This window comes from Periplaneta americana, chromosome 11 (genome assembly GCF_040183065.1).
Source record: "Periplaneta americana isolate PAMFEO1 chromosome 11, P.americana_PAMFEO1_priV1, whole genome shotgun sequence".
NCBI classification, from domain to species: domain Eukaryota; kingdom Metazoa; phylum Arthropoda; class Insecta; order Blattodea; family Blattidae; genus Periplaneta; species Periplaneta americana.
The window spans coordinates 118,454,504-118,469,338 of record NC_091127.1 but is presented as its reverse complement, the minus strand read 5'-3'; the positions used below and the strand labels follow the sequence as shown (position 1 = coordinate 118,469,338).

General features: G+C 35.6%; 1 long non-coding RNA gene across 1 annotated transcript; it reads right to left on the bottom strand.

The window, feature by feature from the left end:
* Positions 1 to 209: 209 nt before the first annotated feature.
* Positions 210 to 14,255, bottom strand: LOC138709273 (uncharacterized). Its single transcript, XR_011334899.1, has 2 exons — positions 13,788 to 14,255; positions 210 to 5,716 (listed from the first exon to the last, which is right to left on the bottom strand). It is a non-coding gene; the product is annotated as an uncharacterized lncRNA (long non-coding RNA).
* Between the last annotated feature and the right edge of the window lie 580 nt (positions 14,256 to 14,835).

Below are 14,835 nucleotides of genomic sequence, written 5' to 3'. Positions count from 1 at the left end.
TACAGATGCCTCTACGGTCGTCCTGGCAGCCTATGTTGGCATCGTTTTAGCATTGAGCTGCATATCTTTCTGTTATTTGTCTATGGCCCCGACTCTCGCTGTACGCCCTGAGAGCTGAATGCCCCCAGTGACAGGCCTGGTCTAGATATTTCAACTATTCGCCCAAAAAGTATATTAAAATTTTATAGGAAATAAATTACAGAAATAAATCGTCTATTCAGTCATCTTTATTTATTAAATATATTTACATACATTCTTAACTCTTAGTCAGCTAAATTAAGCGTTACGATATAGCAGTCTAATGAATTAACAACAATCTTCAAATAGAAGAATGGTTTTATCATTATACAATATTGATAAGTAAAATAGCTGATTTATAAAACATTATCACTAGATTCCGGATTTATATGTAAAGCACGTATCGTATATAATATTCTGGAACATCTGAAGAGATAATATTCTATTACATTTATGCCTTGGTCCACGAATGTAAATGTATTTGATTGTGGATATCAAGATATAAATATGTTAATTATATTTCATGTTTTCTTATTTATAGAACAAAATGCATTGCTGCATTGGTTTTCGTCCATTTCAAAACTATTTTATTAAGGAAGCTGCATTTGTATATTAAAATATGGATACTAGAGGAAAATCCTCTACCTTTTTAAACCTTAATGCTTACAACCTACTTTCTTCCTTTATGTTATGCGTGGGTACCGGTAACGTCTTTATGAAGCAGGAAGAACATTTTCAGTGTAACAAATCGCCCGTCAAGTGATAGCTTTCCTGTGTGATTGACGAAGAAAACGATTAAAATATCACTACATATTGCAACAGCAGAGCACATTGGTATCAAGTTCTTCCTACTATAATTACTCATTATAACATCAAATTTATAGTCCATACTTTAGAAAATATTTCTGTACATTTGTATATATGTTCCAGTATTTGTTTTTGCATGCATCTCCGGAATCTTTTATCACATATGCTCTTAAGTCTCACTTGTTTATAAAGTGAGGTTATTGATAAGGGAAGACAGAAAGTACTCACAACAGCTGATATTTATAAATAATAAATTCCAACTGTCTGGTCTGTCTTCAAGTGCACATTTCAATATACTTGAAATATAATAATTTATACACAAAGTACAAAATCAAAAGTATTTTATACAGTATAATGTCTGTAGCTTGTCTGGCAAAAGAGTTCAGACGGTAGAATCAAGAATCTGGATTCCTAAATCAAACCAGTTACAGTCACATACGCACACACACACACGCATACACATTCATATAGGCTATGCTATATACATTAATTAAAAATAAGCTTTTAGCTTGTTATGTTTGTACAGAGTTCTTAATATTAAGATTTTCTTCTCAGAAACTAAAAGAACCTACAGCGATTTTGCTGAAATAATTCCTACTATTCAGTTTTCTGATGCAATGACTTCCTAGATCTGTTTTACATAATTGGTTGACTGATGAATTTGTTCCGTAATGTTCTATGCGAGTAGCCTACCTATAAGCTTGTTAATTATTATTTTACAACCTTTTAAACTACGAGGAAACAGAGACGGTAAAGTAACAATAAGCAGATAATACAACAATAGTGGATAGACAATACCAGACAAAATGGAACGGATAATCTTTGCACCATAATCACTTTCTTTACAACCTCAGGCTAACGAACTCTGAGCCATTTAAAGCATTTCTAAGAAACCAATAGTTTAGACACTATATAAGTATCATTTCAGTCTATTCTAACAAAATGTTATTTTTCTGAAACCGAGAACTTTTATATTAAATTAATGATACTATACATTTAGTGCGTGGCATAAGTCTCTCCGCAGCGAGGGCGATGCGCTAGCACACTCAGTTACGTTGACAACGAATTCCGCTTACAAGCATAATATCCACATTCAGCTATACGTACGTAGAATGCTGTTCAGTTACTACCTACTCTAGGTCAAGGCCCTCATCGCTGCTCCCTCGCCTTATCTTAGTGTTGCCAACGCTCCTCTGAGTTCACTGCGGAGAGACTTTTGCCACGCAGTGTACTTAAAACAAATATTCCATTTAGTTTTGCATTTTAGAATAATTATTTTTGAGAATCAATTCGAGATTTGTGTACTGCATCGACGTTTTTGTCAGTGTTACGTAGTTTGGAGGCCTGGCATCGCGCCAACCCATGTTACGAGAGTCCCACAGTATGTCAATGTCATGCGAAATAACATAAGAATGTCAATACCGATAGGAATAAGAAAACATTTCCACAAAATGTAAGAGTTCGTCGCCGGAGTGACCACTATGTCTGACACCAAACTGACGATCCAACCCTTTCCAGAGCGGTTACATCTTAAACACGGTACAAATTCTTGGCTTGGCTTCGTTGGGTAGGTAAATAAAGTTCTCTGTCGTAGATTATATCTGAATCAGAGGTGTCTAGGTTCTACTGTCTTCCAAAGAAGAGAACTTTCCAATAGCCTGAGAGGTGCAAAGTTGTTTAGAGGGGTGAGAGATGGGCGCTATCAGAACGCGTGGATAGTCTGATTCTCATTGGCTGCCGATAACGCTCCAGATTGTCTATATTCAGCGCATTTCGGACTGCTGGATCAAGGTCAAGCAATGGACTGCATTTTCCACCTGTGCTTACACCAATCCTGGAACATTCTCAACTAAAGTCAGCTGGGACAGTGGGGATTATCAGTGCTTCAGTTCATTGTTTTCAGTTCAGTGAGTCGTGCGTGGTTTGTACGTTTGTACGTAACCTTGATCCTCCAATTCGAAATGTGCTGAGTATAATGTCAAAGTAACAAACATCTGACCTTCGTGTCCAGTTGTACAGTACTTCATGAGATCATTTCTTACGTGTAGTTTTGTGATTCTTCTCTTCATTGAAGTCAAGTGTACAGTATGTGTTGTTGCGTCATGTTTGTTTGATTGTAGTGTTCAGTTTACGTCATGCACGACTAGAGAACGGAATCGCTATGTCTTCAATGTTGCCTGGTTCTAGAAGGAGAATGTTTACAGGTTTGGTTGTAGAGAATTAATGCACACTGAATTTCGCAACGGCTCGAACTTGTAAATTGCAACGTCACATTCCTCTCAGCAAAGTTCTTTGCTTCGGAATCCAGTAGATAAAATTTACTGCTAATTTAGTCAAAATTAAATTCCGAAAGGGGTCAGTTCCATATATAATTCTATGATCGTCAGTAACGAATTTTTCCAGTATCAGACTATGAAATCCAGAGAGAAGTAACCAACTATCCGCAATAGTAATCAAGATACAGAATGTAATAAAGTTCCTAATTTTCACGCTATTTGTATATTGCATGTGCAATACTGCATAGTGTTACCTTTCTTGAAATATAACATAAAAGTACAAATAATTTTTAATATCTCATAGTTTCTGAGAAATTACTTATGAAATAAGTTTTCTTAACATAAATTGTTCTTTCCTGTGCTATATTTATTTTACTAAGAGACAGGAACTTTGTACTACTCAGTCATTTGATAAGTTTCTTTCCTATTCTTTCATATCTTGTAATGGATACCTATGATTACGTGGAAAACAATTTATATACTATCTCGAACTGCATGCATTACCATTGCCTACTAGATATTGTAAGACTTGGACCAGAGCGCTAACTTATCAACAATAGGAGAATAATGTGATTAATATTCCATGATATTGCCATTAAGTGTAGATCTATCGGTATATTGTGCTCTGAAATCTAAAAACGCGATTTTTGTCTGGTGAATCTTATGCGTATTTAAAATGTTAATGTCATAAGAGTTGCACAACTCTTTTACCATATTATTCTTAAACATTGTCAACATGACGACTCTATTTGTCTTTGGAGTCTGTACTACGTAGCTGAGAAGCGTTTTACAAATTGATCTGACAGGTACAGTACAATTATTTAGTCCTGACAGTCGCCGGCAATGTGCGCCTGGGTCAGATGAGTCCATTTGGTTACGCCAAGGGGTGCTTGGGTTAGTCAATCGCTTGCTTTCAAAGCGATCGGATGTCATGCGAGCGGTAGAGCGGTATGTTTCTAGTAAGTTAAGCTGTACTGCATTCCTTTACTGACCGCTCGCCCTTATCTCTACTCAGGAACTCTCCCCACTACTTCTATTACTTCCCCTCTTTCGCGTCGTCGAGCTGTCAGGACTAAATAATCGGTCTGTATTTCAACTCTTACACAATTTTCTTTCACAAGCTAACATTTTTAGTTAAATAGAATACAGCGATAAATTTAATTGTGAAGAATGTAAGCAAGAGAAAGTCATAGACTTTTTCAACGAAGTTCTTGTATGAACTGGAATGCATATGCTTTATCGCTACTCTAATTCTAAATTCGCTGTTTGGCACGCTGTGTAAAGTTCGATTACTTTTGGAGAACATGTGCAACATATTTTTATATTTATACATTTTCTTTTATTGAACATGAACTTAGTGTTTTCAACGATAATTTAAATTAATGCGCACTCTCTTAAAATTTAATAGAAAAGATAGACCTTTAGGGGCTATTGTCAAAGAAGATAGTTCTTTCTTTATTTCCTATGTATTTTGATATCTAGTAGGCATTGGTATTATATATTGATGACTAAGAAGTGATACTTCGTAACTGTAAATTTGCAGGCGAAAAAAAAAAAACTTTAATTTCTTTTCTCAAAATACACAAACATTTTATTATGTTTCTCCTTTCAAGATCTCCTACTCGTGGACAAAATATTAACTGCCCAAATTTGCGAACACAATAATAATGTAATTAATTTAAATAATAACGTAGATAAGCTAAATGATCATTTTTATAGATACGAGGTATCATTTATTAGCAAACGATATACTGAATCAATTTCCATGTCATGAAATCAATACATTGGCCGAGAAAGACAGGCTACGGCGCGACGTCACGTTCTTAGTCATAACATGGCCAACATTGAAGAGATTTATATATAAATGCACGTTTAACATGAGTTTAATATAGCAATTCCTTTGTTTTCTAAGAACTCAGAACATGTATTTATACTAGGAGATTGTCAAGATGGCCATGACTAGACCATTATAATCATGTGACTCCGATTCGTGCCAAAGCCTGACGTTGATTCCTATTTTCACTGTCTACGACACTATTTACCTTCTACTGTCTTATAAAAATTTGAACTGAACTTGAAATTTGTCCTCAAAAGAAATGTTTTAGAAATATATTTAAATAAAATGATTCTTTAACAGTTCAGCACAAACCCAAACGATGTAGACATCGTCAAAAAGCAATCGTGAGAGCCAGTAATTTAGGGAGCCTCCTAGTAGAATGATTCTGTCGTAATAAAAGTAAATTCGATTATAATAAAAGGCTGTATAAATCCAAGTCTTTGAGGTTGAATGGTTACACTTTTTCTAGAAAGCTGTGCATGGTCCCGCGCAGTTCCATTTTGGGTTACAGTCAAAACTTGTCTTGCACTTCACGTAGCGGTAATTTTGGGAGTTTCCCTTGGTTGTGTAACACCACTCTACTCCACGTTCAAAGAGTACGCCTACGCACTCTGCCCAACAGTAGCCCCTGTGGCAGCCGTATTTGTAAGGAGTCTGCGTGTCGTAGAACAGTTCTATACTTCTGCTGTTTCTTCGTTTTATGGACATGCTGCAGCATGTGGCAAAGAACAGCATAACCACCAGCAATACTCTGAGCACTGAAACCATCTTGTCTTGTCTGGAATAAAACAATACAAAGAAACGAATTATTAACTAAGGAAAACAGTGACTTCTCCTAGAGACAAAAAGTGCATTATTTTCTTAAAAGTGGTAGTGGTAGGCCTAGTGGTAATGGGTGTGGTGATAGTAGTAGTAATAGTAGTAGTAGTAGTAGTAATAGTAGTAGTAGTATCAGTAGCAGGAGCAACAGTATCATTATATCCCACTTCCCTCAAATTCATTTTTATATTATCCTCCCATCTTCGTCTCGGCCTCCCCAAAGGTCTTTTTCCCTCCGGTCTTCCAACTAACACTCTATATGCATTTCTGAATTCGCGCATACGTGCTACATGCCCTGCCCATCTCAAACGTCTGGATTTAATGTTCCTAATTACGTCAGGTGAAGAATACAATGCGTGCAGTTCTGCGTTGTGTAACTTTGTCCATTCTCCTGTAACTTCATCCCTCTTAGCCCCAAATATTTTCCTAAGAACCTTATTCTCAAACATGATCGATATTGTAACTCTTCGATGGGTAGATCAATATTTTGAGTTTCAATAATAATTTGATATCACAACTTCGATCAGCTCATTTTCCATAAATAAGGATATTCCCTAAAACATATTTGCTAACCTTTCACAGCTATTTTTAAATATAGGCCTAATTTTTTCAATTTAAATTATGAAATGAATATTTATGACGCGAATCTCTCTCTCTTAGCTAGTGAATGTCAATACGTAAACTTTTATGACAAGTTATAAAATACTTTTGAAAGCTCGAGCAAACGTCATTTGTGAAAGATACGAGATTCGATTGGGGCAAGTTACTTATTTGAGGTTTTTGCGGAATTTCCCATCAACCAATTAAGAGCAAATACTGGATAACATTCGGCGCTGGACCCTGGATTCATTTCCATGGCATTATAATCTTCATTTAATTCATACGCTAGATAATCTTAGCAGTTGATAAACCGTCTTAAAATAACCAATTAAAAATACGAGACAAACAAAGAATGCGACTTCTGAATTTACCAGACTAATTTTGTCATCGTATCAAAAGTAACACGAGTCTCGTATAAGTTGTAGTAACAGTAGCAGAAATAGTAACAAAAGTAGCAGAAGTAGTAACAAAAGTAATAGATCCTTGTACCAGAAATGGAAATAGTAGTAGTAGCAGAAGTGGAAGTATAAATAATAGCAGCATAAGTGGAAGTAGTAGTAGTAGTGGCAGAAGTTGAAGTATAAGTAGTAGCCTAGTAGTAGAAACGGAAGTAGAAGTAGTAGCTAGTAGTAGCAGAAGTGGGATTAGCAGTAGTAGCTAGTAATAGAAGAAGTGGGAGTAGCAGTAATAGCTAGTAGAGCAGAAGTGGGAGTAGCAGTAGTAGATAGCAGTAGCAGAAGTGGGAGTAGTAGTAGCTAGTAGTAGCAGAAGTGGAAGTAGCAGTAATAGCTAGTAGTAGCAGAAGTGGGAGTAGTAGTAGCTAGTAGTAACAGAAGTGGGAGTAGCAGTATTAGCTACTAGTAGCAGAAGTGGTAGTAGAAGGGTTACCTAGTAGTAGCAGAAATGAAAGTAGAAGTAGTATTTGATAGTAGCAGAAGTGGAAGTGGAAGTAGTATTTAGTAGTAAGAGAAGTGGAAGTAGAAGTAGTATTTGGTAGAAGCAGAAATGGAAGTAGAACTATTACTTAGTAGTAGCAGAAGTGGAAGTAGAACTAGTATTTAGTAGTAGCAGAAGTGGAAGTAGAACTAGTATTTAGTAGTAACAGGAGTGGAAGTAGAAGCAGTAGGCCTATTTAGTAGTAGTAGAAGTGGAAGTAGTATTTAGTAGTAGCAGAAGTGGAATTAGTAGTATTTAGTAGTAGCAGGAGTGGAAGTAGAACTAATATTTAGTAGTAGCAGGAGTGGAAGTAGTAGTATTTGGTAGTAGCAGAAGTGGAAGTAGAACTAGTATTTAGTAGTAGCAGGAGTGGAAGTAGTAGTATTTAGTAGTAGCAGAAGTGGAAGTAGTAGTATTTAGTAGTAGCAGGAGTGGAAGTAGTAGTATTTAGTAGTAGCAGAAGTGGAAGTAGAACTAGTATTTAGTAGTAACAGGAGTGGAAGTAGAAGCAGTAGGCCTATTTAGTAGTAGTAGAAGTGGAAGTAGTATTTAGTAGTAGCAGAAGTGGAAGTAGTAGTATTTAGTAGTAGCAGTAGTGGAAGTAGAACTAGTATTTAGTAGTAGCAGGAGTGGAAGTAGTAGTATTTAGTAGTAGCAGAAGTGGAAGTAGAACTAGTATTTAGTAGTAGCAGGAGTGGAAGTAGTAGTATTTAGTAGTAGCAGTAGTGGAAGTAGAACTAGTATTTAGTAGTAGCAGGAGTGGAAGTAGTAGTATTTAGTAGTAGCAGAAGTGGAAGTAGAACTAGTATTTAGTAGTAGCAGGAGTGGAAGTAGTATTTAGTAGTAGCAGAAGTGGAAGTAGTAGTATTTAGTAGTAGCAGGAGTGGAAGTAGTAGTATTTAGTAGTAGCAGAAGTGGAAGTAGAACTAGTATTTAGTAGTAGCAGGAGTGGAAGTAGTAGTATTTAGTAGTAGCAGAAGTGGAAGTAGAACTAGTATTTAGTAGTATTTAGTAGTAGCAGGAGTGGAAGTAGTAGTATTTAGTAGTAGCAGAAGTGGAAGTAGAACTAGTATTTAGTAGTAGCAGGAGTGGAAGTAGTAGTATTTAGTAGTAGCAGAAGTGGAAGTAGAACTAGTATTTAGTAGTAGCAGGAGTGGAAGTAGTAGTATTTAGTAGTAGCAGAAGTGGAAATAGTAGTATTTAGTAGTAGCAGAAGCGGAAGTATGAATAATATTTAATAATACCAGAAGTGAAAAATTAACTACAAGAAACAGTTTTCTCAGGCAATAATAAATCGCATTCAACTTAATGTAGAACTTCACGCTTGTTAGAGCTAGAGTATGGGTAACTGCGCGAACCGCAAGTAACATTATTTTAAAATGGTAGGCTTGCGTCAGCCTCATGTGAAGCTAATAGTGTTGTGGCAATTAAGATTAGATAAGTAAAGTTGCCACAATACATTCGTCAGTGCTCGTTTGTTAATCGATATTTTTATATCCAAATAAATGTGAAATTGGCGTTATTTTGAGTCATCAAACGTTATAGTCCCAGATTCTAATACCCAAGTGGAAGGCTTTGTGTTGGATACCGTCTTTCTTGCACGCATCAATACTTTTAATGTCAAGCGTTGTCACTTTTTCGTTCCAAAAATTATTTCTGGTTACAATTATTTTTATACCGACATCCATGTACATTGATTTCTACCGCCACCATCCACAGTGAATACATTTTAAGCTTCAAAGTTACTTTTAACTAAAAATGAAATTAAAATTACTAATCTTTTTTTCGTCATCAATCAACTCCAGATTCGACATTGGTTTTTACTCCACGTGTAGTAGATAAGAGAATGTCAATTACAATTGAGGGGATCAGAAGCAAAGGGTTAGGCCTACATGTGACATTTAAAAAAATGAGTTAAGTACACTCAGAGTAAGATAATGCATTAAATATTTTAGTAGCAAAGGGATATATCTTTTAAGAATATCTCACGTTAAAATTTAAAATTAAAACTTCACGGGATTTACGAAAGTTTAAACATTTTCAAACACATTTTCTCACAAGTAACTGCAGTGCACTTGTACCCCTTTGCTTCTGACTCCCTAAATTGGTAACGCATCATTAGTAGACTTATGGTAACCCTTCTTGTGATTGAAGCGGCATATGAGAAGACCTAAGCAATAAATAAACACTTATCTTGTCTCTTAAAAATAAAGCGCCTTCTTTGATATCGCCTGAGTATTAAATGAACGGTCGGACTATAGACGACTTATATATTTCATTTCGTAAGCTGATGGCTAATGAGAATACTGAGTGAAAAGTATAAGTGAAGCCCTTGAGTCTAAAGCAAAGGGACGAAGTAAGCAACAATATTCTAAGAGAAAAAATTTTCCATTTCAAGATACTGAAGAAAATTTTCTTTCTTAAATCATTATTGCTAAACACGTATCTAATTGTAATCACTTGGCCCATGAGAATTACTTGACAAAATTTTTAAGAGGTAAATTATGGGGAAATGATTTTCAGTATGTAAGAATATCCATATAATAAAGGACAAAAGTAAATGAAATTAAGGAAAGAACATCGTGAGTTGGAAGAACCCAAGTACTGGAAAGGAAGAAGATAACAAGAGGAGAAAAACAGATATAAAGTGAGAAAAATGAGGAATCAAGCGCGACAAAGAGGACAAGAAATCTAACGAGATTGGGAAGTTAGAACATACAGAGAAGGTTTAAGAGGTTTTTAGGAGGAAGGTACTCATATGATTTTGATTCTTATCATTTAAAACTTAAGGGAGACCAACGAGAAAATTAATAAATTAATGAACATTAAGAGGACGTTAAAAGAGTATCAGAATGGAAATACACTGTAAGAAAATAGAAAAGAAAAGGAATAAGTTGAATATGTGACAATTTAAAGAAAAATATACAGGCTTAACCGTAAGTAATGTCAGTAATCTGAGGGGGTTATTCTTTGAGATGTTTCAAACAAAAAAGTATAATACAATTTTGCTCGTTCTTGCTTCCTTTGCGACATAAAAATTGTTTTATATGAAATATAGCGTGTTTTGGGAAAGCCATTGATTTAATTCCTAATATTCTAATATTGTGATACTGCTAGGTTAAAAGAATTTTAGTTTTATCGTTTGAATGTACAGAAATTTGATCCGAACAAACGTAACATTTTAAAATTCCTTTTCAGAACGAAACGTAAATTTGTTCGGATGAAATTTGTGCACATATAAAGGACAGAAATAAAATTCCTTCCATAATAAATATAATAATACATTGCTCTCTTAAATTATTGGGAATTATATCAATGGCTTTCCCAAAAACACGCTGAAAAAGTTTCATACAGAACAATTTGTATTTTGAAAAGGAAACAGGAACGAGTAAAATAAATTGTATGATCGTTTTTGTTTGAAATGTCTCAGAGAATAATCTTCTGAATTTAATGACATTACTTACGATTTATCCTGTATAGATAGAGGGAAAGAGAAACGTATAAACTGGAAGAAGATGGGAAATAAAACAGAAAATGAGGAAAGACACGAGAAGTATGAAGTGGGAGGAGGAAACCATAGAAATAAGCATTCTATCGGATTATGGAAACAGGACACTCTTTATTTAAATTTCTTACTTTAAGTTCTATGAAAGTGACAAGTTGTAAAGTCAAAGTGAAATTGTATTATCGTTTTTGTTTGAAATATCTCAAAGAATAACTCCTTGAAATTAATGACATTACTTATGGTTCACCCTGTATAAGTAGAGGGAAAGAGAAACGTATAAACCGGAAGGAAATAGGAAATAAAACAGAACGAAATTAAGGAGAGATGGATTCGTAAAGAAACAAAAGTAAGAATAAAAGAGTAAAAATTAACAAAGAAATAAATAAGAAACGAAAAAGAGAATAGTGTGAACAGAGAAGAATAATGACAAGGAGTTGGTAGAAACATTTCTAACATATTTTAGAAACAAGATATTTATCTCGTACTTTAAGATTTAGTAAAGTAATGGAGGAGGAAACTATGCAAACAATGAAATGGAGAAAGAGAACATCATAAATAAAATAAATCAATAAAATTAAGAAACAAGGAAACTAGAAGATTATTAGAGAAACAGTAAACGAGTGAGCGAGAGGGTTAAAATAGATATGAGACGAGAAAAAGGAAAAAAAAAGGTTAGGAAAGTAAGCAAAGAAGAAAGACAATAGCATTCTTTTATATATTAGAAACACGATTGTAGTATCATTTCATTGTTTATGAGTTACAGGTTTTACTTCATTTCTTTCGCTTTGACCCCTTATCTAAAGTAAAAAATAAATATTTTGTCGCTTATCAAATCTTGAGGGTGTCAATGTCTATTTTGAACAGGTCACTTCGAAGTTAGTATTTTTTCTCACTTTCCAGGAAAGTTTTGATTTCGAATTTTTTCTATACTTTCCTTAGACATTTATCTACAGTATGAATCCTAAAAGTTACAGCGCGATTGATTATCATAGGAGGTACGACATGATAATGTTTAAAGTTGCGGCAAATAGTGTCCTCGTCTACAGCTACTTATCGCTCGCACAACTACTACTACTTTCTTTCTCTCACTTCTGCACGAAGGTGCATATTCCGATACTCTCCTTACCCGATACCAATTTCAACGAGTGCTGACGACCACTGCTATAAACCCACCCAAGTCGCTTCTTCGTTTCCTATATACCCGACTGATGATTTTCTCAGACATTTTCAGACGAAATCACCACGTAGCCGACTGGTATCACCATTATGTTGCACTATGCTGGAAAGCACTCCTTTTTCGGTCCAGAGTAAATCTATTTGTACAGGGACATCATTTTATTTTTACTTCAATTTTTATTGTACATGAGATTTTTAATGTACTTCACTCCCACCCCTTCTACTAATGAAGTTCAATCGTCCTCCACACAGAACCAAGGCTGCATAATTATGCAGTCAAAGTCGCCTTACGGTCACAGTATAGCCTACAGTACTGATTTAGTGAGTATAGCACGTTCCAGAAATATGGTCGCGTTTCCCAGTGAAGAAAGAGCTTTCATTATTGAATCATATTTTCGCGTCCGTTTGCTTATGTCGCATCCCGGTTTCCCCCACCTACTTCTGCTCGCCTCTATGTAAAGGCTAGTGGTGGGCTATCTTAGCTCTTTTCTGTAAACATTATCTGTTAGGAATTGGACGTCTACGCAGTATTATACAACTGTTTAAAATAACTTAAATAAAAGGGCCTCGTAAAGTACTTAACTGCCACGTGATTTCCCCCTTTCTTCGATCCTGCGACATAACCACTTGGATGGACAGTAAATAGCATGTCTGAGTAATTTTATCTTTTCGGATCGGGTAGAAGTGAAGATTGAATTTACAGTACGTAAGGTACTCTTTTAAAGAGTAGGTACAAAATTATTTCAACATGAGTTACTAGTACGAAGAACGAAACTGGTAATTGGGATTAGGTACAATAGTCTATAGTGTGATAATACGCACATAGAACTGAAGCCTGTATCGAAATGAACGGCCACCATTTTAAAAAATGTGTTTAAATATCCATATTATGATTATTTTTCAATTTAAAATCACTCTCTATATCGTACGTTAATGTGCTGTACATAGTGTAATATACACTACATAATGAATACGTCCACATGGACAGCTCAGTTCGTGAGTAAAGATACTTATTGTTAATACAGTACCGTACTATATTTTGATTAAAGAAAAACCTAATGAAAATTATCAAACTCAAAATCGTGATATTTCCTAGTTTACGTAAATGGATGAACTACTTTTCTTCCCTTCTATACGTAATAAAGTGATTTGTTTGTATTTACGCCAGTATAATCAAACTCCGGTCGTGGAAGGGGATAGCAAACAGTGTTTCCGGTTCTCAACCGCTAATCTAAAGATATAGCCAGGTTAATATAATAAATGTTAGTAAAAATAAAATGACGTCCCGGTGTATGTAAATAACTTACCAAAGAGCGTAGATGTAAGGCATATCAAAATCTTAAACAAGCCAAACATAAGCTATCACTGATACTCAACCTTACGAAAACTGACTTAATTGATCTTTCCAGATATGTACATTTGTAAAGTTTTACCATCTCTCAGTTTTATTTCCATGAAATAACGAAACACAAATCAGATTTCAGTTCTGTGTGTGGTGTGTAGCGAGATCGAAGTTTCAATGCAACACTAAGAACTTATTATCAGCAATTCCATACATAGGATTCAAGAAGAAAGCGAGGGGATATATAAATGAAGGAAAAAACGAACAAAAAAGCGAAGAAAATAAAGAAAGTTTGAAAGAGAAAGACAATAATTGAGACGGAATAAGAGAAAGTTAGAGATATGAAATTATGAAACAGAGAGGAAAGTGAGAGAGATTTAAAACAAGGTACTTGTATCTTCGGAGTTCTGAAAATGAAATATGAACCTAACATTTGTAAATAAAGCATTTGTGACTATGTAGATCACTTACCAATAATTTTCCGCGTCTTCACACGCCTTCGAATCACACAAGTAAGAAGCTCCGGGGAAGTGTTCAGTCTCGAAGTATCGCTGGCAGCCTGACTCCTCGGAGACCGAACTGTGCTCTACACCCTGGAACCCCGTGGCATCGCTTATATCCCGACAGCGGCGAGCCTCAGCAACTTCGGATTGGCGTCGTTCACCTACGGAGCGCGGATGTGACCGTATTCCTTGCCCACAACTTTCATCACATTGATGTCAATTCTCCACACCGCAAGACTACTCTCCATTAGTCATTCAATTTATTTCGATCAAGTTTCCTCGTAAGAAAGGAAAAGAGAGAGAAAGACTTCCTCTTGAAAGAGCATCAATAAGGAAATAAGTGCTTGAAGGTTAGCAGAATACTTTAATGTTTTCTCCCCTCCCTCAGCAGAGCCTCCCAGGACGTTATGTCACCAAAGTTTACTCAAGCCGCATAACTTCAATCTTTCCTCCCACGAAAGTTCATCAGGATAAGATTAGATATTAAATTAAGCGCTGTGAATGCAAGAGATTATGATTGGCAAATCTAATGAAATTCTCACTTGGGTTTGATGTTTGTTACCAATTTTATTGAAAACATTAATATTTTTAAATGACATATTCTTCATTGTATTACGTACTTACTTACTGGCTTTTAAGGAACACGGAGGTTCATTGCCGCCCTCACATAAGCCCGCCATTGGTCCCTATCCTGAGCAAGATTAATCCAGTCTCTATCATCATATCCCACCTCCCTCAAATCCATTTTAATATTATCCTCCCATCTACGTCTCGGCCTTCCCAAAGGTCTTTTTCCCTCCGGCCTCCCAACTAACACTCTATATGCATTTCTGGATTCGCCCATACGTGCTACATGTCCTGCCCATCTCAAACGTCTGGATTTAATGTTCCTAATTATGTCAGGTGAAGAATACAATGCGTGCAGTTCTGCGTTGTGTAACTTTCTCCATTCTCCTGTAACTTCAGCCCTCTTAGCCCCAAATATTTTCCTAAGCACCTTATTCTCAAACACCCTT